Source organism: Mus musculus, chromosome 4 (assembly GCF_000001635.26).
Source record: "Mus musculus strain C57BL/6J chromosome 4, GRCm38.p6 C57BL/6J".
Lineage (NCBI taxonomy): Eukaryota > Metazoa > Chordata > Mammalia > Rodentia > Muridae > Mus > Mus musculus.
This window is the reverse complement of record NC_000070.6, coordinates 32,195,615-32,220,824: the sequence shown is the minus strand read 5'-3', so window position 1 is coordinate 32,220,824 and position 25,210 is coordinate 32,195,615. Positions and strand designations below refer to the sequence as shown.

The 25,210-nt window shown below is 44.1% G+C and overlaps 1 pseudogene; it reads right to left on the bottom strand.

Annotated features, from left to right (window-relative positions):
* Gm11929 (predicted gene 11929) lies at positions 12,600 to 13,698 on the bottom strand (annotated as a pseudogene).

Below are 25,210 nucleotides of genomic sequence, written 5' to 3'. Positions count from 1 at the left end.
GATGGTGTTCTCTAATGGTAGAGTGACAGATAACTATGAGCCACCCAACCTGGGATTTGTGGACTGATTGAATTCTGGTTTCCTGTAAGAGTAATATAAACTCTTAACACTGAGCCCTGAACTTTTTTTTTTTAAGTTAAGCTATTCAGAATTCTTTCTTTGACAAAATGATTCATCTAGAAAGTTCAGAAAAATACTTTTTTAATATATGCAAAGTTTGCGATTTTATTTCCAACATTCGGTTCGCAGCCTCAAGGATAGATACATCAGCTGTGGGAAACAAAGAATGTCTGTGTTACTCCTATGTCGTGACAGTGAAATTGAGGCATAAAGCCTTCCAGGGGATGAAATGAGCACCTACAATAGAGTCAAGGTTAGAAACCAGAAAATATTAGCATCCAGTATTTGCTGGAGTCAAAGACTACTGCAGCCTCCCAAGGATTTCCTCTTTAAAAGGAGACAAACCCCTCCCACTCTCTTCCAGCCCTGAAGCAGCCTGAGTGGTATGTAAGCTTCCAGAGGCTTTCTTCAGCAGCAACATGGGGAGAGTGAGTTCCAGGTGGCTCCTTCTAATAGCCCTCCTTGGGCAGCTCTAATAGTCAGGCTGGACTGCACCACGTCGCTTTCCACAAAACATTGTGCTTTAGCCTGCGCAAACAGGCAGAGTCGGCAGCAGACTTGCATTTTAGTGTAACTTAGAAAAGCAAATAACAGATATATATTTTTTTTTCAATAAAAAAGGAAATGAAATTAAAAACAAGGCCAGTTTCATCTACCAGACTTGCCATGACAAGCTTGGCCGGGGTGAATTTGGTTCCAGTTCAACAGCCTCAGCTACAAAAGCAGCCGGGCACATGGAGACGGTTGTGACTGCTCCAGTCCCTGGGCTTCAGCTGGGCTCCGGGTTGTTTTAAAGGGAGTTTTATATGAACAGGTTTCTGCTTCTGTTAACAGGGCTTTCTGTAGATACAGATCTAACTGATGCTAACCAAGATAGTGGCATAAACCTCAATACTTAGAAATCCTGAAACCAAAATCTAGACCCAAGCGCTATCGAAATACGACCTGACCACTGCATTTTGATTTGGGTGGCAAAGTTAAGCTACAGCTTGCTCAGAAACATTTCCAAGTGAAAGCAGCCTGCCCAGTGGGCTGCTCTGTTTGCCTGCGCTGTCCCCCAGGTCAAGGGTGATAAATCTTACTTAGGCAACTGTGTAAAGGAAATTAAAGGCCCAGTGTGTCTGGGGTGGGGAGGTGTTGTATTAAGCTACTTAGCATTCACACATCAACGCACAGCACCACTTAGGAGTTTTCCACCTCACGCTTCCCAGTCTACTAAGAACTAGAAGGTCCAGCCCCTCTCCATCTCTCACATATAGACATCACTTACTGCTCCTGATGTAAAAACACCATCAGGAGCAACCTGCAGGAAAAAAATAAAATAAAAGTTTGACCAAAACATTCAATTTTGCTTTTAAATAAATTAGGTGATTACAAATGAAAACACACACACACACACACACACACACTCAAATTCTCATGTTTGGTATAATAATTGCTGCTGTTGCCATTGATCTGGGCAGTAGCCTGAAGTGTCAAGTGTGTTGTTTGCTTAATTTTCATAACAACTCCACAGGGTAGGTCTTATTATCTCTCTTGTACAGATGAACAAATTAAGGGTCAGATAGGTTAATATGCCCAGTGCTGTGTAGCTAAAATTGGCCTGTTCAGTATTTAAATCCTGGCATTGATGACTTTACACTACCTCCCTTAGCAGTAAAGAGCTCGTCTTTGGAAAAAACGACATTGCTTCATGTCATGAATCCGATCTGTCTTCTTTTAGAAAGAGACTAATTATTATAATAGTCAGTTCTGACATTACCCTAAAAATGGCGTCACCAGATGGTCACAGTATTTTGTCGACAAAGCGTTCCATTGAACCCCCAGCTTAGTTCTTCATTCCTACCTCATGGGTGGGTCTCATTCTTGAGATTTCAGAGGTAGGCTCTGTCCTGTTCCTTTGTCTCTCCTTCACCTCGGCTTTACAACATGTCATCAAAAGACAGAGCAGCTTAATATTTACAAAAGTTTGTGAACACATTAGATTATAAACCGAGAGAGTATTTATGCAGGCCTTTCCCCCTCTCAAATACAACATACATAAAGGTTACAGGTCAGAAGTTCACAGTTTAGTGAGTGTTCTCAACGTGAACACACTCAACAGTCAGACCAAGAGCGAAAACATCAATGGCAGAGCCAAAGTCATCCCGGATGTGGCTGGAATATTACTTCAAAGTCTATTTATATAAGTGATCTTTTGAAAGGTGAGAACATCTTTAAAACATAGTCCATTAGCTCTACTTCAAGCATTCTGCACCCTGATTTGTTTACTTCTTCTCTTAACCCAGGAGATGTGTTTATATAAAATATATGGTGGTTTAACAATCCACCATACTATGAATCCCAATCCCACTGGAATGAAACTCAGCGTCCTACAGCCGTTGGGCTATCTCCTCCTGATAATACATTAAGATCTGGTTTTAATGATGACCATCTTAAAAAGACATTGCTGTCCTGAATTGTGAAATTCTGTTTGTCATTAAGAAGCAATGCCTCAATGATGTCGTCTCCATTTGCTTATCAGTAGATCTGAGCTCATTTTCACCAAAGAAGGATGCTCTCAGCCAAAGCCTGTTGGTCTTTTTCTTTGATTTGTCAACACATGGGATGATGACGTAGGGGGGGGGGGTCCCACACTGGCATACTGTAACCCTTCTACTTCAGCCTAGCCAGGGCTAAGATCATAGACAGGTACCACATTGGCCTAGGCGTGTTGACTTTTGGATATGACTGCTAAACCCTAATAATTCAGGAATGGTTCTTTGTCTCCCAGTTTCAGTGATAGCTTTCCTATCTTTGGAGGAAGATCTGCCACAGTGGCGTATGCCAAAACACGCTTCGCTTCTGTCAGGGAATGAGAGGCACGCCTCCAGCACAATGGGCAACATTCATGTTCTGAGAATCAGGCTGCGCGCGCATGTGAGGGGAGTCAGATACGCTTCAGAGATGAGTCACCTAGGGTGGTGCAGATGGTGCGGAACGACGTCTCAAAGATGTGAAAAATATGGATGGAACCCATACCACAAATTAGCATAGCAAGGTGAGCCGTGTATACACAGCTGAGGGAGGTAAATACTGTGTGACCAAAACTGTCCAAAATCCAATTTTACCATTTGGCTGGGGGTAACCTTGGTGAAGGCTCCTCATCTTATGACAATGCTTCCTATGACCCCAACATTTGGACATAGAATGTGGCATCTCCGGAGTTCTCAGCTGTGGGGAAAAATACTGACACTTGGGAAGTAGCCTAAACACTGCTGGGCAAAAGTAGGCTGTGACCCACACCTTTTGCTTTAATATCATATTTTCATTGATTCTTTGAGAGTTTTATACAATGTATCTTGATCACATTTCCCTTACTCCTTCTGTCAGCACCTCCCACATCCAGCTTTCCTCGCCCCCATCCACCCACTCCTGACCTCTTTGGGTTTTTTTTTAAAGAAGAGGCTGTCTCAAAGCTGTCATCCTGGTCCTCTGACTCTTACAGACTTTCCAACTGCTTTTCTGCGTATGACGTTGCCTGAGCCTTAAGTGCAGGGCTTCCAGGCACCTGACTTTGAAAAGCTCATGTAGTGGTTTCTTTTTATGTTTTTCAGTGGTTGACTTCACTATTGTATCAATACATTGCATATGATAATGGGGACTTAAACATACAAGATTATGGAATGTTGTAGTTTAAAATAAATTTAGACTTTACTTTTTTGTCGGAAGAGCTGGACCCAGTGGGTAAGTATTTGGGCCTTAGGGAGAGAGAGATCTGAAGCTGACACTGTCCATGCAAAGGCCCTCACACAGACCTTTGCTGCAATGCGTAGTATACCCATCCCCCTCTACCTGATTGCAGTCTAGGGTTTTCTTCTCTGGCACAGTCAGTTACTCACAAAACAAAAATTTGGAAAAAACAGAAGCAAAGAAGGTAAGTTACTGTTTTAAATTGTTCCTTTGAGGTCTTTTTGTTTCCGTTCATAGGTAATTATTACCCAGTTTTCATAATTTATGTGATGTGATTTTATATCCTGCTTAGGACTTTCGGTTTTTGTTTCTATGATGGCAGCAATAAGCTCTTACTGAAAGTAGCTTTGTGTTGAAACCAAGTTTATCAATGTTGTAAATGCTTGCAGCGGTTGCTAAGAGAAACTGATACTTTGTTCCCATAGGAACTGTTGTCTTAAAATGAGAAATATAGATTCTTTAGTTTCAATGAATGAAAAACTCGTTTGAAGTAGGAAGCATTTTGCTCTCTCTGGAAGGAAATGTGAAATTACTATCATCAGATTAGAAAGATGTGGTTACATGGTTATAGTTGCCTAAGGGGGTAAAAACAATTCCAGGTGTCTTCTGTGGGGGGGGGGCATTGGGGATGGAGCCCAGGGTCTGGCTTGCTAAGCAAGTACTCTACCACAGTGGCTGTATAGGTGTCCTCCCTCCTTAAAGAACTATTTCCTTGCAACAGACAGAGGTCTCTACAGAAAACCACAACTGATCAAAGGGCAAAGAGCAAGCAACTATGAAGTGTCCAGCTCTGCCTGATGCGTCTAGCCTAAGGCTTAGGAATCACAGTGGGAGAGGGCGTGGAAAGGCCAGAGGAACGAGAACTTGGCTGTGAGACTGAGCCTCCAGGGATGTCAGAGAAATGATACCCATGAACTCTCATCAGCTTCCCAAGCGAGCCCCGAGGAAGGACACTCCCAACAGACACACTAACGTGAAAGGGGGAAAAGCTCACGGACCTCAGCCCTAGATGAAGAACCACAGGCAACTAAGGATGCCCAGGGAGGGAGAAATAGTCTTCCTGAGGGGAGAGCCTCTAATGGCTCTCCAATAGCAAGTGGCCAGCCCTATCGTTATATACACACAAGTAGCATTATACAGACTGCGCAGGCTATATTTGTATATTTAGGGATATATATACTATGTATTTAATTTAAATATACACATGTATGTGTGTGTATATATGTATGCATATATATGTGCACATATATATATGTATAAAAGATGGGGTCATGAATCTGAGAGAGGGTGCATGGGAAAGGTTTGAAGGAGGAACAGAAGTGGGGAACCAATGGAATTATACTTGTATTTCAAAAAATATAAATAAAAATGTTTTCTTAATGTAGATATATTCAATTACAAATATATAACATTTTCCTCTTTCCCCCTTATGCAAAGGTCAGCAATCAGTATGTCCTGCTCTGTACCTAACAGCCATTACATCCTGAGGATCTTTCCATGTCAGTGGGCCAAAATCTCCCCCATCTGCTTTCCCAGAGCTAAGCACTATTCATTGTGTGCATACTGTGTTTATTTAATGAGCTCCCTGTTGCGTTAGTCAGAGTACTTCAGACACAAAGTCAATGGGATGAACAGACATAAGAAGATCCTTAAGATAAGGAGCACTGGGTGACTATGGAGCCCCACTGCTTCTAAGATGAGCTCAGTCAGAGATCTCGGAGAGTAGAAGGTACAGCTCTGTTCTGGAGGCCAGGATGCTTGGAATCCAGGAAGACCCTGTGATTTAGGTTGGATCAGAAGGCAGGAAAAAACAAAAAAACAAAAAACAAACAAACAAAAAAAAAACCAACCCAGTGCACCAGTTTAGTGCACCAGGCAGGAAAATTCTTTGCTTTTTGGGAGCCTGTCTTTTTATTCTATTCAGACCTTCAACTGACTGAATGTAGCCCCACTACACTGCCTAGCCCCACTACAGAGGCCAGCTTAATTTCTTTAACTATTGACCTATTTAAATGCTGATCTCTGCAGACATCCAGAGTAAGGTTCAGGCAAATATTCATGACTTATCCGAGTAGGCACAGGACATTAAACTTTATACCTGTTCATAGGTACCTCAGTGGTATTCAAACTTCTGCTATTCTGCAAAGCTCCACTGGGATGGCAGCGCAGGTCACCTTTGTGTTTGTGTTTGTTTTCTTTCTTTTTTTCCCATTTTTTATTAGATATTTTCTTCATTTACATTTCAAATGCTATCCCAAAAGTCCCCTATACCCTCCCCCAGCCCTGATCTCCTACCCACTCACTCCCACTTCTTGGCCCTGGCTTTCCCCTGTCCTGGGGCATATAAAGTTTGCTAGACCAAGGGGCCTCTCTTCCCAATGATGGCCAACTAGGCCATCTTCTGCTACATATGCAGCTAGAGACACGAGATCTGGGGGTACTGATTAGTTCATATTGTTGTTCCACCTATAGGGTTGCAGACCCCTTCAGCTCTTGGGTACCTTCTCTAGGTCCTCCATTGGGGGCCCTGTGTTCCATCCAATAGATGACTGTGAGCATCCACTTCTGTATTTGCCAGGCACTGGCAAAGCCTCACAGGAGACAGCTATATCAGGGTCCTTTCAGCAAAATCTTGCTAGTGTATGCAATAGTGTCTGCGTTTGGTGGCTGATTATGGGATGGACCCCTGGGTGGGGCAGTCTCTGGATGGTCCATCCTTTCTTCTTAGCTCCAAACTTTGTCTCTGCAACTCCTTCCATGGATATTTTATTCCCTATTCTAGGGAGGAATGAAGTATCCACGAGTTGGTCTTCCTTCTTGATTTTCTTGTGTTTTGGAAGTTGTATCTTGGGTATTCTAGGTTTCTGGGCTAATATCCACTTATCAGTGAGTGCATATCAAGTGACTTCTTTTGTGATTGGGTTACTTCACTAAGGATGATATCCTCCAGATATATCCATTTGTCCAAAAATTTCATAAAATGATTGTTTTTCATAGCTGAGTAGTTCTCCATTGTGTAAATGTACCACATTTTCTGTATCTATTCTTCTGTTGAGGGACATCTGGGTTCTTTCCAGCTTTTGACTATTATAAATAGGACTGCTATGAACATAGTGGAGCATGTGTCCTTATTACATGTTGGAGCATTTTTGGGGTATATGCCCAGGAGAGGTATTGCTGGATCTTCCGTTACCTCTATGTACAATTTTCTGAGGAACCACCAGTATGTCTAATTTTTTTTGAGGAACCACCAGACTCACTTCTAGAGTGGTTGTACAAGCTTGCAATCCCACCAACAATGGAGGAGTGTTCCTCTTTCTCCACATCCTCACCAGCATCTGCTGTCATCTGAATCTTTGATCCTAGCCATTCTGACGGGTGTGAGGTAGAATCTTAGGGTTGTTTTGATTTGCATTTCCCTGATGATTAAGGATGTTGAACATTTTTTTCAAGTGATTCTCAGCCCTTCAGTATTCCTCGGTTGAGAATTCTTTGTTTAGCTCTGTAGTGACAATTGCTTGAGAGAACAACTCACAGGAAGTAAGGGTTCGTTCTGGCTCAAAGTTTGAGAGGTCTCAGGGCAAGGTTGGCTGGCTTCCTCTCTGTGGGCCTGTGATAGGCACAGCACCTTGACATAGGCTGGAGGTGGTCTTCTCACGGTTGAGAAGAAAAAAAAGAAGGCCAGTAACAGGATTTGCCTTAAAGTTTCTACTGCCTCAGAGAGGACCACTAACTTGGGATCAAGCTGTCAGACTGGCATGTGTGGGCATTCCATAGTCACATATAACAAGACTGTGTAAACGGCATTCCCAGAAATGATGTTATAGGTCAAAGCATTAGCGTGGATAGGGAGTGTCCGATTGCCATCCATGGGATTGAGGGTAAGTTCCCATACTTTCCACAAACCGTCTTTGATTCAGGTACTGTTAGGTTGTTGGACTTCTCTCAATTTTTATGCCAAACATTAAGGAGTTCGACCCTTTGCAATAGAGGCTACAATGTGTGTTTGGTTTGTCACCTTTAGTTTGTGTGGCTTTTGGTCAGTTTCTATCAGCCTTTCCACACTTGCTCTCTCCCCTTTAAGCTATGACCAGTAGGTCCTCTAAAGGAGAGTGTGCATGAGGTAGCTGGGGAAGCTTGCTCCAAGTCCTTGCTTGTGCACTGGGCAAACATTGTTGGGAGAGACTCTGAGCACACAGGAGCAGACATGGTGGAAAAATCAGAGCACACAGGGTTGAGCCTGAATGAGAAAGGTCACTAAAAATAGATATTTGATCCAGTGTAAATATTAAGAGTGAGATAAAGCAAACAGAGACTCTCACAGGATGAAAAGAACTGCATGGGTCTCTGAGTTTGAAAATAATACTCTCCTTGAGGGAAAAAGTTCGGGCTTGTCATAATTCCTGCTCCCGGACTAGGCTAGGAGTGCAAAGGTTTAATATAAGTTTTGATAAATGCTTCACAATTTGAAATCGATTCGAAAACCATGCTCTTTCAACCTCCCGAATTGAGAAACATATTTGCTTATACTGGTAGCTTTTTATGGTAGTTGGATCACGGTCTGACTACTTTTAGAAATGAATAATGGATTAAAAGTACATTTTGCAGCTTACATTAGTTACTTTTGTAATGCAAAAGAGAAGCATGATAATGTACTATTCAGCATGCTTTAATATGATTTATACATACACTACACGGCATAAGTAATTCATTACACCCTTCACAGTACATTTCCTGGGCCCAGAAGCTCATGGCTGCCACTATTTCATCGCCTAATCAGGCTGTCTAATGGAGAGAGTCTGGGACCAGGAGTGCCAGTCTCTCAGCCCACACTGATCCAACAACTCAAGGTAAGTGCTGCTCTGGAGTGGGACATGTGCGCACGCAAGAGCAGGTAGATAGCGCCTTGCACATCCAACCTCGAAGAAGGCACCTGGACAGCTACTTTAAAGCTGTAAATGGCTTTGAAGTCTGGGACTACACTGGCATGGTAACTGTCATTCCGGGATTTATCTGTCTTTGGAAACAGCACCTAGGAAAGGTCGTTTCAACATGGCAATGGTCCATTGCTGAGCGTCTGGACATGGGGTCTTCATGAACAGCACCAGCTCAAAAAAAAAAATTCCATGCTGGCTATTTCTGCTTGCAAAGTGTGGATTTACTGAAAGGCAGAGGCGCTGATCTTTGGATTTTATGTCCTTTTCAGAAGAAACATCCCACTGACACTTGGGAGTCAGGAGTGGGGGGGTGGGGGCTTCCAAGGAGTAGACCTAACTTCAGTGAGGCCCAGGGCCTTGTGCAAATGGAGTCTCTCATAGCTTATGTTTAAATATTTAGATGGTATAGATCAAGCTAACAGACTGTTAAATAAAATATGTCCTAGCCTCTTACCTTGACAAATGTATCTTCATGATAACCTCGAAGGCTGGGTTTGAAGTTTGGTTTCCCTCTGAAGATTCCCCAAGTTTAAGCCATGTTTACTTCCCTGGCAATTTGATAGAGGCCAGTGATGGTATCCAGACTGGAATCTGGGCACGCTTTTCGAGGCGTGCTTCAAACTCGGAACTTAGGCTCGGATAGTGGAAGCCTTTAAAACAGCCTTGGCAGGCTTTGATTCCCCAGCAATCCACATTTTAGCCTGGTATCAAGTCTTCAGGGAAAATGATACTGTCTGAGAAGCAAAATGTGCAGATTTTGTACACACATTTTATTTTTTGCTTAACACATAAACCATTACTTGGGGTTCAAAGGATTCCTATTGGTCAATCAGACACAGAACAAAACAATGTCTATGTGACTGTGTGTACCTTAGGCAGTCTGTTTTATAGCTGTTTTTTTTTTTTAATTTTTGCTTGGGTATAGGATTCTTGCTCATCGAGACTCCACTCTCTTTGTTAAAATGTAGAATGCATATTGGGCAAATGCTGCAGGGCAATTTGCATAAAAAGTGATGACAAAGAGCAATTAGTACTTGGTTATTATGCAGTGAAATGCTGCTCTGTTCAGAAGTGGCTCCAGCCCCCCTCCTATAAACCTGGTACAGCATTGTTCTAAAAATAGTCCTAAAGAAACCTCTGCTTATAAATCAGCATCTTTGACTTTCCACTAGCAATCTGGGGTGGGGGGAATCAAAGCACTAAATAAAGTTATTACCCCAGCTCTTTATACCAGGGAACCAGCCCGAGAACGCTGTTAGATAAGGCGGTCAGAAGATTTTTTAGCGTCTCCTTAAGTTAGAGCCATATCTTATTTGATCCTTTGTGATCAGCTTTGAAAGTACGCTGATGCTAACATTCCTTCCTCCTAACACACATGCTCACACACACTCAGAAACGGGTCGTGGCCACACACACAGCTACACCACACACAAGAGTCCCGAGGTAGCTCTACTGAGGAAGGCTTGATTTGTGAGTACAGACTTCATTACCATGAAAACCCTTTAGGGTAAAAATGAGCTGCATCCAGGAAGCCAAGAAGGGAAGCAAGCTGGAAATGTTTGCCCCATCACCTGTGTTATCAGGCTTGTCCTTGCCAGGGAATGAATGGTCTTTTTATTTTTTCTCTTGTGGAACCAACATATCATATAAAACTTAAGCTTCAAGTGTGTCCGCTGTGTGTGTGTGTGTGTACCTTAGGCAGTCTATTTTATAGCTGATGGGGTTTTTTGCTTGCTTTTTATTTTGTTTATTATTTTTGATAACTGAGTCATGAGATATTCATAGGATGAGAAGGAAAACACAGGAAACTACCATTCTTTGGAGATAACCAAACCTTTGGGGGAAGAAAAAAAAAAGAGTGCAGAGATGGCTAGATTACAACTTTTTTCTTTGACTATCAAAAACAAGCTTGGTGGAAAAGATAAGGGCAGGGTGGTGGTGGAGGCTTGGGCGAACACTACCTTATTCTTGATCCCCAACCCCATTTGATCCTCTGTGGGGATCCTCCACAGCAGGGTTTCACAGTGGCTGACCCAAACTAGTTTGGCCAGCATTCTGATGGATCTACTGTTGAGAGGTTGGGTTGGTCCAAGGGGGTTGGGTTTACTGCAGTCTCAGCTTAGAAGCTTACGGCCACATCCACATCCCGAGGACAACGCAGTAAAAGCAGACCTTGCACAGTGCTTTCTCAGCAAAAGCAGCAGGATAGCTCAGCATCCTTCACTGGGCCCAAGTCAGATGTGTTGTGTCTCATTTTTGTTCTCTGCGAGAAGACTAAAGTTGCATAGCCTGTAGCGCCCTTTCAGCAATGTGTTCTCTAACTTGGGGTTTAGTGTATGGTTGCTTTGCACACTGCCACAAATCCATTATTCATACACTTTTCTATTAATTTTTAATGCCTCTAAGTTCCTACTTGATGTACAATGCCATCAGCCGGATATCTTTATAAAAGATGTCTTCGTGACTCAAAGTATCCATCCCTAGTATTCTTCCTTACCAACCCGTTGATGAGATCTTATGATGTCTAAATCATGAGCAAGCCCTTTGCTCTGCAGCGTCCTGCGATTTAGATGGCTTTCTGACTTGCCTCTCCATTGTCTTTAAAATTGGTTGGAGTAGTGAGGCCACTGGGGTAATCATTCACGCTACAAACTGTGACTAAGTATCCTGGAGAAGCTTGGACACTGCTCTCCCTGGAGATCAGAGGAGAGGATGGTCTGGATTCAGAGGGGACTTCAATGTTGGAGGCTCCTGACCTTCGTGGGAAAGTGTGCAGAATTTCTTAAGAGCCAGCTTGGAACTGCCTGGGCAGGACTCCTCCAGCGTCAGCTCAGCAAAGGCCCTGACTGCTTTGGATGGACCGTTAGACAGTCCGATCAGCACTCAGCTCCATGTTTTCACCGACCAGTGTGTGCAGATCGATATGCCCAATCCCCATGGTTTATGAATCCTCACTTTCTCTAACTGCTCCATTCATTTCTGGAAGGTTCTCCCTCTCTTAGCAGTGAATCATGGTTTTCCATCCATCCACCCCTGAGCATACAACACTCTCACAACTCTGCTAAGGAAATGGTCTGACATTTACCCCATCTCTAACCTCTCCCTCACTCTCTACTTTTCTTAAGGGCTCTAACCTCTCCATCACTCTTACTTTCATGAACCTGTGTTTGGCTTGCTAAGTTTAACATTTTTATATAAATACCTGTTCTTCTTTAGTGTGAGGTCTAAGGGGGTTTCGCTCAATTCTGCATTGGGAGTTCCTAGTCTTCTTTGTTGGTTAATATTTTCCCAGTGTGGTTCTTGAATTTAAGATCTTATTGCTTTTCTTTTTATGTAGTAGAGACAGTTTGGCACGGAAGAATATGGTGCTGTGGCTCTGGTCCCACATGCCTAGCCCTGTGCCCATGACTGCCGTCGGCTTCCCTGTGTACTGGGTAGTGTAGAGTGGGGCTTGCTAGCTAGACCATCATTCTGAAAGGTGAATTCACTCAGCATGGAACTCTTAGTTTCAGGGAATGTTTCATTCCTCAATTCTTCAGCTTTCACACCTTAACAAAAATCATTCATCAAGTACTTAACTGCCCAGAGGTGTTTTTGCAAACATATCACATAGTTCTAGCCACAATGGGACTAAGTGTGGCAGAGTCAGGCCTGGGCGTAGGTGGGCATCACTATGGCAATAGTCTTGTAAGACTTTTGCAATTTGGTATCTCTTTTTCTTGTTCTTCTTCCTGTTCTTGTTCTTCTTGTTGTTCTTGTTGTTGTTCTTCTTAATATTATTATTATTGTTGTTGTTGTGGTGGTGGTGGTGGTACAATGAACTTTATTGATGGTATTCCAGGGGTAGGGCTTCCTAGGTCCCTCCTGTTATTGTGGGAGTCTGGGATGGAAACTGTGAGAGGGATGCTCAGTATTGGGGACTGAGTTGGGATAGGGACTCCTGAGGTCCACCCCTCTGTTGCTGTAGCCATATTCATTGTCATACCAGGAAATGAACTTTACAAAGTTGTTATTGAGAGCAATGCCAGCCCTGGCATAAGGTGGAAGAGTGGGAGTTGCTGTTGAAGTCTCAGGAGACAACCTGGCCCTCAGTGTAGCCCAGGATGCCCTTCAGTGGGCTCTCAGATGCCTGCTTCACCACCTTCTTGATGTCATCATACTTGGCAGGTTTCTCCAGGCAGCACGTCAGATCCACGAAGGACACATTGGGGGTAGGAACATGGAAGGACATGCCAGTGAGGTTCCTGTTCATCTCTGGGATGACCTTGTTCATAGACGTGGCGGCACCAGTGGATATAGGGATGATGTTTTGGGCAACCCCACTGCCATCATGACTCAGCTTTCCAGAGGGACCACCCACAGTCTTCTGAGTGGCAGTAATGGTATAGACTGTGGTCATGAGTCTTTCCATGATGCCAAAATTGTCATGAATGACCTTGGCCAGGGGGAGTCAAGCAGTTGATGGTGCAGGAAGCATTGCTGACAATCGAGCAAGTTGTCATACTTCTTGTGGTTCACATCTATCACAAACATGGGGCATAAGCAGAAGGGACAGAGATGATAACCTTTTTGGCACCACCCATGGTGGTGAAGATGTCAGTAGACTCCAGGACATACTCAGCACCAGCATCAACCACCCCATTTGATGTTAGCGGGATCTCACTCCTGGAAGATGGTGATGGGCTTCCCATTGATGACAAGCTTCCTATTCTCAGCCTCAACTGTGCCGTTGAACTTGCTGTGGATAGTGTCATTCTGGAACATGTAGACCATGCAGCCGAGGTCAATGAAGGGCTCATTGATGGCAACAATCTCCACTTTGCCAGATGAGCTGGCAGCCCATAACCAGGTACCCAATATGGCTAAATCCATTCACTCTGACCTTCACAGTTCTGTCTAAGGGACAAGGCTGGCACTGCAAGAGGGGAAAAGACTGTCTCTGGAACTGGGATGAGCAGAGAGCCACAATTTGGCATTTTGAAAAAGACATCTTTTCACACATCTTCAGCAACATTAGGGTGTCTGAACTGAGGGGGCCACATGGGAACAGCAAGGCATCCTTCTGCAATGGAGGCATAATACTACCAACCTTCATCCCAGGGAAGGAAAGTTTGGGGCTAATTTTATACATCAACCTGACTGGGCTATATCATGCCAGGAAATCTGATAAAGCCTTGTTTTGAGGGTGTGTCTGTGAAGATATTTGCAGAGGAAATGATCATATAAATTCACAAACCAGGGAAAGAGGATGTTCCTAGGCAGAAGTGGGTGAGCATCATCCAAAGCCATAGGGTGGAGACTGGTGAAACTGTGCTGTCCGGGAATGACTGTGCACCTCTTCCTGCTCCTAGATGGTAATACTTCTAGTTCCCAGGCCGTCAGGCACACACATACACACAGACACACACATGGGGGTGGGGAGAGAGACATAGATACACAGACTCAGAGACACACAGACATACACATACTCACATACACATACATAGACTCACACACACACAAACACATACACACAGACACATAGTCAGACATACACACACAACACACACACACACACACATGGTCATACACAAATACACACAGAGAGGGAGGGAGTCAGAGAGACAGAGATACATAGATACTCTCACAGAGAGACACAGACAAACAGACACACATAGACTCACACACATACACACAGATACACATACATAGACTCACATACACATGCACACACAGATATACATACATAAGCTCACACACATATACATACAGTCAGACACATACACACAGACATACACACACAGCCACACACACACACACAAACTTCTATAATTCTGGAAAACTCTAACTAATAAGAAGTTTGATAGTGGGAGTGTTTCTAAAGAACCAGAACTTTAAGAATTTTTTTTTCTGAGTTACTGCAAACTACACTTGCAGTTTCTGGCATTGGCTCTCGAATCTAATCACATTTAAAGATGCAAATGAGCATGTGTTTCCCATAGCAGATAACCTGTGACACATGGCCTGCATCTCTACCAGACACTCCTAATCACTGTCTGTAGGAGATAGGGGTCACCAAATGAGGCAGGCAGCATCAAAGACAAACACTTAGATCAATGTGTCTTCAGACTAGTGCTTGCATCTGTCAACCCATTCTTTTAAACACTGCGTGGAAAGGACCCTACAGTATGAACAGAGCATGCACAGAAGTGTTCTTGCCCATCATCTCCTTTCCCTTTTCTTTGTTGTGTTTAAGACAGGTTTCCCTGTGTGGCCGGAGCTCACCTCACATCTGCTGTCCTTCTGCCTCAGCCTCCCACATGCTAGGAATAGAATGTGTGCTCTCACAGGTTGAGTGCCTGAAGAATGTGGCAACTATCTTTCCTCTTTGAACATGTGATCTATACTCTTAAGGTGACATGTTTCTGCTTGTACGTGAGTGTGCTTTTCTATATGAATATCATGGGTTCCCAAATAAAATTCTAATTCTTTGAGTAACTCCAGTCTGCTCTTCACCCACCATGGGTAAAGAGCCTCTCCAGTCTTTCAGCTCCCGCTCATAGTTTATGCTGACTGAGCAGTCTCCCCCCCCCCACCCCCATCCTCTCCTAATATTTCAGTCTAGGATCTCCAGTCCATGCTAGGATGCCACTCACATTTAGGGTGGCTCTTCCTAGCTTGTGTATCCAAACCTAAATAACCCCTCACAGACATACAGACATACAGACATACAGATATACAGACATACAGACATACAGACATACAGACATACAGACATACAGAGGCTTGTTGTCCTGTTGAGCCTAGATATTGTCAAACTGACAATTGTTATTAACATAGAACCTTTGAACATTTTTAGAACGTAGAGACTATGATAATGTTGGTGGGTTGTGCCTATGGTCTGATCCTGGACAATGCAGTAAATTAATCCAGTTTTCGTTTTGTAGATTAAAGTGCTTCCTAAAGCATTGATAAGCTTCTGTGTGTGTTCTGTAGGCATATCTTATCTTGCAGCTGGAGGGCTTAAATGGCTGAAAAGCAAACACAGAATCTCATCCCGTGATTGGCTAGTTGTAATAGAACTAAAACTCCAGGTCTTATATATGTCTCTGGTAAAAAAAAAAAGTGGGGCCACTGATTGGAAAATATCGGGGTCCTGCCAGTTGTGGTGGGAATATGCAGAAAATCCTTGATGAAACTGGAGATGTTGAACCCCTATAGCCTTATGAATCTTTATGAGTTGAAGCTGCTTCCCCACTTACAATGGAATTTGGGCTCCCACTTTCAGCCAACACGACCACCCATGAGCTGACAGAACGATTCTGTTAGACTATTCCATACTGCACTGCTTCTTATTAGACAGTGCACTTCGCAGCCAAGGAGGGGTGGCAAAAGGCCCGCGCTGTGGAATTATTCACCAGGCTTCTCACACTCTCCAAACGGAAGCGGCTGCCTTGATGAAAGGACTGAATGATGTTTTAAGGATTCGCTCATAGTGCATGTTAGGTCTGGGGCAAGGTTCTCTATACGTTCGGAATCAGTGTCCTTAAATGGTACTCTTTATTAGCCAAGACCCATCCTGAAATACAAAGTGAAGATGTCCCTGTTTGCTAGCGACTCCTAACAGAATTCTTGCTTGTGTTGCTGATGTTTTGCCTTCTACCAGGCTAGAGCGGAGTCTGTTACACACTGAGGCGTATTCCTGCCATAAGACTCAATAAGGAATCTACTGAACTGAAAGTTAGCCCTGTTCCCAGATGCTGTGCACTCCTCATAGCTCTATACCAACAAATAAGGGGCTACAGCATTGCAGGGGTGTGTTAGCTGTACTACTTAAGGGGAAATTGAACTACTGTTCTACAATGGAGAAAAGAGAGTCTAAGAAATTTCTTAACTGTGGCTCTTCATATGGCCATGCCCTGGGATTAAGGCCAATGAAAAGCTACAACCCAATCCAGGTAATACTACTCGTGGCAAAGAGCCTGCACAAACAGATTTGACCTACTCCACCAGGTAAAGAAACAGCTGGTTAGGCATCACCAGTTAGGTAAGGAAGCACTTTCTGAAGACAAGAGAAATACAGACAGCATATCAGAAGATAGTTGCGTCTATCTACTTTCCTGTCTCCAGTAATAGGAATGAGGACGATGATCAAGATTATCTCCTCCTTATTTTGTTATAAATTCATGTGTGTATACGTATCACAAGCAAACAATTTTAATTTCTTCTCTTAATGCCTTACAATGCAACACAAGGTAGACCGGCTTTCTACCCTTCAGCATGTAGTATTGCTAACTCGGTATCATGGTATTTAAGTTATGAGTTGTCAAGAGAGAACTAAGCATCGTTCAAGGACCTCATCTTTACTGTGGGAAAGATTAGGGCATTTTTTCCTATATGTGAGACAGTTGGATCATGCTAAGTGGAATTACTCTCATTATTTGGAGATTAAGTATGGTTTAAGAAGAAACAACATATAGGCTCTAAGTTGGCAGAGGGTCAACCTGTGATAATATCAGCTTGTTTGGGCAAGGGATACCTAGCCGGATGGTAAAACACTCTTTCTGATGGCTGTGAGGGTGCTTTCAGATGAGACTAGCATTTGAATTGATGGACGGAGCAAAGACAATGGAGCCCTCCAATGTGGACCAGCATCCTCCAGCCTAGTTGGTAACCTGAAGAAAGCAACAAAGTAGAGGAATGGTGGGCTCAAGCTTCCTTCTGGAGCTGAGACGACCATCTCCGTTCGCCCTGGGACATTAGCCTTGGTTATCAAGCCCGTGAGTGTGATAGGAAGCACTGCTGATTTCCTCTGGTCTGTGGATTGCAGGACAGAGCATGTAACTTTTACCCTCTAGGGTTGCATGAGCCAAGTTTCTTAAGGATCTTTGTGTGTTCTCTGTCTCTGTGTCTCTGTCTTTGTTTCTGTCTCTCTGCCTCCATCTGTCTCTCAGCGTATCTCTCTTTTCTGTCCGTTTATCTCTGTGTTTCTGTGTCATCTGTCTCTGTGTCTTTGTGTCATTCCCCCTCCCCCCACCCCACCCCCAGGAAAAAAGCCTTGGCTAATATGTAAAAGAACTACTCTCAAGAAACCCCGAGAAGCCGGGCAGTGGTGGCGCATGCCTTTAATCCCAGCACTTGGGAGGCAGAGGCAGACAGATTTCTGAGTTCGAGGCCACCCTGGTGTACAGAGTGAGTTCCAGGATAGCCAGGGCTACACAGAGAAACCCTGTCTGGGGGGGGGGGGAAGAACCCCGAGAATATGTTCCTGATAAGAAACAGTGTTGCAAGTTGTATACTCCAATAAAATGCCAAGGAAGAAATAAATGCGGAGGTTCCCAGAATATTTCCCCCCTGAGAGCCTGTTAAACAAACACAAACTCAAGCTAGGAGCACCAGGCTGTGTAGGCTTCTCTTTCCTATCCACACTGAGTAGCTCAGGGTGACTGAAGGTTCTTGTGGTCAGAGTATCACCTACAGGCTGACCAGGCAGAAACATACCCACAAGTCATACGCTGTCTGTCATATGCTCTGGTGATGTGTGGCATACAGAGAGCCAGGCATCTCAGGAATTCTTGGTGGTTGAAGTAGAGGGCTTGCCTTGCTCTGGGAACATCACTGAAGTAGAGTTCTTTGTGAGCGGATATGCATAGATGCGTGATGGTTATGTTAAGGGTCGACTCAGTAAAATCTAACATCTCCTAGCAGTCAGGCCTCTGAGTGTGCCTGCAGGGGATTGTCCTGACCACACGGATGGTGTTGGGCAGGCTCAGCCTCTGTGGGAAGCACCGTTGCCTGACTGGATCCTGCACGGGAGGAACTGAGCAACCGTACAGTACGCATTCATCCATCTTTGCTTCCTGTTTGTAGACACAATATAACCAGTCACTTGAAGTGCCTACTGCCAAGGCGTCGCTGCCAGGAAAGGCTGTATTTGGCGCCGTGAGCCAGAATAAACCCTTTCTCCTGTCAGTTGATTTTTGTCAGCATATTTTATCACACAAACAGACAAAGTAACTAAGGCAGACAGCAACAACCTGGAATGTTTAACCCAGAACTTTGATGAAGATCAAAGGAGTTGTTGAAAAGCTTGAACTTGCCCTTGATCCAAAGAGAGTAGACTCTGAGGGCGGGCAGGCCACCCTCTTTTGTAGGACCACAGGAGGAGAGCTAGGTGTGCTTATACTGTTCTGGTCCAGACTGTTTGTTTACATGGCTGTTTGGCTTTTTTGGTGCTTCCAGAGGCCTGGTCTTTGCTTGCCAGTGGCTCTTCTGGAGATGGATGCTGTGATCCACTGAATTGTAACTGGAATTATCTTAGTGTGTAGTAGAAAAACCACCACGATATCTCAGATTTTTTTTTCTCTTGGAGATTCTCTTTTTAAAGCTCTTGGTTACCTGAGAGGAAGCTTCATGCCCAGGGTATGAAGAGAATTGCTAACGAAGCCCGGAGATAGACAGGGATAAGGCACACTAGTAAGTCAGTGCTTGGTCACAACAAAGAGCACGGATTAGTGGGTCTCTGGGAAGAGCTGTGTCTTAAACTCCCAAGGGCCCCCTCCAAGTTGCCTGGGAAGATGCGACTTAGCCACATCTTAATCCTATCTGGGGCACTAGCACCCAAGCAGAGTCCTGCCTAAAGTGGAATGCTGCTATTCCTGGGGTAAGGAACGCATATCGTCACCGGCTTGGGTTGTTTTGGTGCCTGAGAGTGTGACCTCGTGTGCGACAGAACAGTCACTCGGCTTCCAAAACGGATCCTGTGATATCACTAAAAAGAAATGTCATGATTCAGCTTTGTAAGTGATGACTATTTTAAGTGTGTGTGTGTTTTAATTTAAGATAGTGTACACAATCAAGCTACATGGACACAGTCTTTATATATCAGACACCTTGTAACTGAATTCTATTAGTTCACATAGCAATAATAGCACTTGCTTTTTAAATACATCTGGCATATCTTTTAAACTAGTCATTTGTAACAGTAACCCAATGAGTGACAATTCCCAGTTTATAGAGGGAGGGTAGGAAACAGGCATACAAGTGGTGGTTTTTGTTCCCCAGTGGTAAGTGGCAGAGATGAAATTTAGTCTCTGTGTTGTCGACATGTCATTAATATGCCTTACGCACGGGTGAGAATTTACAGCAGTGAGCAAAGGTTTGGGGCTCATCTCCTCCTCCATAAAAGGTCTAACAAAGGGATTCGTCAACAATGCAACAGTGATAGTTTGGGATGGACCAGGGGCATACACAGTCCTTATTAAAGTCACTGTAAGAATAAATGAAGAGAACATTTAAAATAAGAGCAAGGAGAGACGGCTCTGTATGTGACAAAGAAGAACTGAGCTTACAGGAAAGGCATACATGGCTCTTCTCATAGAAGAAAATAATCTGAGCATGTTGCCCACTAAAGCTGAACTGTGATCATAGACTACAGTCTTTGAACTAACCAGCACTTAGTGCCTCTTTTGACCTGATGCATTTCTGAGCCAGGGTCATCAGTGAGAAGAGACAAGAGACAGTCACAGCATCACTTTTGGAATTTTCTGTGCGAGAGGATGCTCTTCCTTAAATGTGTCAGTTCTGGCCTCAGTTTTTACCAAAACTCAGATACCAGTTGGTCCATACTATGCTTCTGCCTCGGCAATAAAGAGCATCTTTGTGGAGTACTGAATCCAACTGACCCTGGGTTGAAACCTCTGAAACCATGAACAGGATCTAGCCTTTCTTCTTTTCAGTCCCCCCCCAGGGTTGTTTGTTTGTTTGTTTGTTTTTGTTTTTCTTCATTCTAACAGAAAAGTTGCCCAACTTACTAGAGCATTCCTGTTCTGTCTTTTATTTCACTCCAGTCATTAGTTTATCCTGCTTTTTTGTTATTCTATGTATGATTGTCTTTCCCATTAAAGTTATAAGCCCCTTACTTTAGACGTTTTAGTCCTTTCTTTTTAACACTTTCTACTGTGGCTAACACAGTATGAAACTCTCAGTAAATATTTGCATGATGGTAGTCCAGGCCTGTGTGTGCCTGGAGTGTACAAAGTTTAAGGACATTTCTTATGGGACACCTGAAGTTCCATATGTGTCAGCCTTGGGAAGGGATATTACCAGTCTTCGACTGTCAGATCGATCTAATCTTATTGAACCTACCTGACGAAGACAATGGTGTCATTAACTTCAGCCCTGTGATCAGCTCCAATGACCTTCTGCTTCTCCTGGGCTGCTCAGAGCCTTGCTATAGGTCTCTTCAGCATTGCACAAGTGTAGTGTGAGACCTTTTTCCTCCTTGATAAACTGGGCCTCTTCTTCAGTCTTAGAAGAGATGCTGTGGTTGGCTACTTTAGCTCCATCTGCAGTTAGGAGGTCCCCTTTGATAGTAAACACACCTAGTCTGTATTGAAGGGCTATAGAGAGTACCAATCAATAGTAGTAATTTGTTTTGATATAAGTATTTTCATTTGTATTTTGTATAAAGACTTAAATAAGTTGAGATTGAGAACTGCTATTGGAATAGAAAGGTTATGAAAACATAAGTGGTGATTCAGAAGATCCTGAAAAACAGGTTGGAAATTGGCATTTATATTGATCAACAGGGAGGTTGACATTTGCTTCTTTGTCAAAGCCTATAGTGGCGCAATAGGAAACGCTGTAGTACGGGGGTGGGGTGTGTATTTACAGACTTCAGAATGACGCTCAGTAACATGCCTGGCAAAAACTAAACTGTCTCCATTTGGATAAGCAGAGCTTCTCCAGAGCCACAGCTGCCCACTCCCTTCTGTGGTAGAGGACCGCAGAGTGGGCGAGCTCAGCAGCTTAAAGACTTTGTGAGTAGTTAGTTCTCGTTATGGCAGTAGCTGAGAAAGGTGATGTCAGGTTGTGTTAAAAAGGAAACTACCTGGTTTGTCAGATGGCAGAAGCCGCTGTAGCTGAAGCTGTGCTTCGTGAGGTGAAAGAGCTGAGTTGTGACGCCTGGCCACTTTCCCAACACCCATTCTTTTCCCAACACGTTTCTCTTCTACTCGACTCACAGCTAACTCATTCCCTCTGTTTTCAAGGTTTATATCCTTTCTGGTGCCTTGGTGTTGGGGCAAACTTGTCTGCATGTAGCTCTTAGCACATTATAATTGCTCTCCTCTGACCAAGAAGACATCTGTGGGGCAAGTCTGTATTGAGGACTCCACGTCAAGCGTGTGGTTCTTTAAAAAATCATAATAAAACATTCATATTGTGAAAGCTAGTATTTAACAATTTCGAGTGCTCAATCGAGCAGCATTAAGTACCTTCACGATGTTGTGCAAGCTCTCCTTTATTACCAGAAAAATCTCATCATGCCAAACCGGAACTCCACTCATAAAACTCTGCATCCTTCTGTCGCTTGTGGCTTGTGACCTCCAACACATCCCTGGTGACTGTGATTTTGCCTGTTTGTGGTATCTGGACAGAAGTGTGCCCACTCAGTATTAGTGAACCTGTACAGTGTTAGTGTGCCCACAGAGTGTTAGTGCACCTACACATACAGTATTTGCCTCTGTGTCTGCCTTGTTTTCACGCTGCAGAATCTTTAAAGGCTCAGCCATGGTGCAGGATGTATCAGATCTTTTTTTGAGATGCAAAATATCCTCTCTGCTGTGTATTTCATCTCTGTCTTTAAGCTGTTGTTATCAACACTGGTCAAGAAGTCTCTTCTTCAAGCTAGGAAGGGAATTGCTAGCTCACCTGGTAATTGCGGGCTTGGTTTCTGGAGGAGCCCAGCCCATGGCTTTGACAGCCCTTTCTGACTTCCTCTCAGTGTCTCTTGGCAAGGTGGCCCAGATCCCAGCATCTTTCCTGTGCTTCACTCAAGCCAAGCACACACTGTTCCTCCCCCACATGCCACCTGTGCCCCTGCAGGTACCAACTCAAGCTCTCATTCCTGACAGCAAGTCCCAGGCATGGCAAAGTAATTGCAGAGTCATGTCCCATGCCCTGAGTCTTTGGGTTCCCCCCCCCAAGAAAATACACTACCATATTTTAGGCAAACTTTCCACCTCAGTCTTAGCTTGCTCTACATGGCTGTCCCAGAAGCTCCTGTACTCAGCCATCCTCTCCTCTCCCCTTCTTATTTAAGTGGTTATGGAGTTCATCTTACACTATCGGCATTGTTTGTTTGTTCCTCTACTGTCTTTATTCTGTACAATCACCTGCCTGCTGCCCCAAAGCAGTTTCTCTCTTAAGGTTAAGAACAGTCAGGGCTGGAAAGACGCTAAGTGCTTAGAATACTGACTGCTCTCCCAGGGGACAGACTCAGGCTCAACTCCCAGCATCCACACAACAGCTCACAACAGTCTGAAACTCCAGTTTCACAGGCTCTGATAGCCTCCTCTGGCCTCCTTTTACACCAGCAGTGCACACAGACAAAATAACCACCACACACAAAGAAAGGATGATTTTTTTTGAATGTTTGTATTAATAGCTTCCTCCTCTTTTATACTCATCTTGGAAAACTTCTTCACTGTTTTGCAATATTTTGCAAAAACAATATTTTCTTCCAGATAAATGTAAGCCATGCCCTAGTAAATTTGGAGTCACTTGCGGCTTTGCTTAGAAAACATTATTGTCACTAGTGCAAATTCCTTACTCAAGAAGTTCCAAGTGACAGGAAGCCAATGTCAACCTGGCTTCAGCCTTATGCCCAGCACCCCCTCCCCTTGCCGTTGGTACTCCAGGGAACAGGAGCACCACTCCCACTATTCCTGGGTTTCCTGCCTCTTCTCTTCCCCTTTGCTGTCCTTCCTTTAATCCAGGTCTACCCATCTCCCAAGTTCAAGGTCAAGAGGCTGCTTCTGTCCAAATAGATTAAATAAGACCCGTGTAAAGATTCTTGCATGTGTCAAGGATTTAATGACCACTAGATAAATACTACATAATAGATACTTTTCTCTGTATGGTTATTACTCTGATTTCTGATGTATCACCAGTCTTTTCCTCCATGATGATTGTACATGTTGCACAGCACATATCATAGCACAGGAGACTCCATTCAGGCCAGCCTAAACACAAAGTGGGACTGTGGACTCACGTAACTGAAAAGCTTGGCTGCTTTGAGCAGACACATCCTTGTTTCCAAAATCAACCCTCCTGGCCCCCATGGATTCATCATAATTAGCCTCGTGCACATGTGAGAAAGCTGTGCTCCCTCTGGCCTTCCAAGTTCAAGTGCAGAAGAGATGCCTGCTCTCCAGGGAGTTCCAATAGTGACTTGGTGCTGACCTAGTCATGGCTTGCTGTGGTCTGGTCTGCTGGGGCCAGCCCTTGCTCTCTGAAACTGCGGCTGCCTGCTTCTCTCTTCAGGGATTTGGAAATTCTACACCTCTCCCTGCAGACTGCTCCACAATGTATAAATCCAGTGTTAGGAACGTCTCCTTGATCTTTCCAATGTTTCAAGAGATCGAGTTTCATCCTTTGTCTTGCAGAGAAGGTGGAAAGCCCTCCAGCACCCCTCTTTAAGACACCCCTGCTCTTGATGGTGGTGATTAAGTGTCTCTGGCTCTTTTTCTTCTTTCTGTGAAAGGCATTCCGTCCCTTAACCTTTCCAGGAAGAGCCTAATTTCAGATCCTTTGACCCAGAGCACAGTTTTGCTTAAGCTCTGGACCTTACTTTCCAGCCAGAACTTGACTGGAGACCTCCCTCAGACACAGCATTTCTCCGACCTCCAGGGATGTCTGGAAGGACTCAGCTGTGTTGGCTGGGACCTTGGGTTGCTGCCAAGCCTTGTCTGCTGCTGTTGTTTCTTGGCTCACTATACACACACACACACACACACACACACACACACACACAGACACACACATTCAACCTCTCTCTTTCTCTATCTCTCCCTCCTCTTTCTCCCCCTCCCCCTCCCCTCCCTCTCCTCTTAGTGACAGCTACTGACCTGACTTTCTCTGAACTCCTCACACAGGGAAGGACTGGGGTTTATGCCCTGCCCCCCAGACAGTTCAAGTCCTCCTGCTGCAAGTCCCGGTGATCTAATTTCTGAGTTCCCACAGTGGACAAGATGGGAATGTGAGATGTGATTTGCTGTTTTGGTTTCAAGAAACGAAACAGACCGGGGAGCTGCTTTGTAATGAGTCTGCCCCTTCTTCTCTGGTGTCCGGCTTCACTGCTCTGTGGCCTGCTGGCCCTTAGTGGCTCTTCTAGGTTTCTTTGAACGTATCCAATAAATTTTAAAAGGGGCATGTGTTAAGGGAAGAGATTAGAAGCTAAACAAACAAAATGGTAGGCAAGTCTGGTACTAGATATAGGATGTTTTTGTGTGTGTTCTCTATCCTAGAATGCTACATGAATTCTAGAAGACATCGGGGGAAGAAAACATGCCAGGAGCATGTGGGTAAGAGCACTGACTGCTCTCGGAGAGGATCGGGGATTAGTTCCCACCATCCTTATGGCCGCTCACAAGCACTTG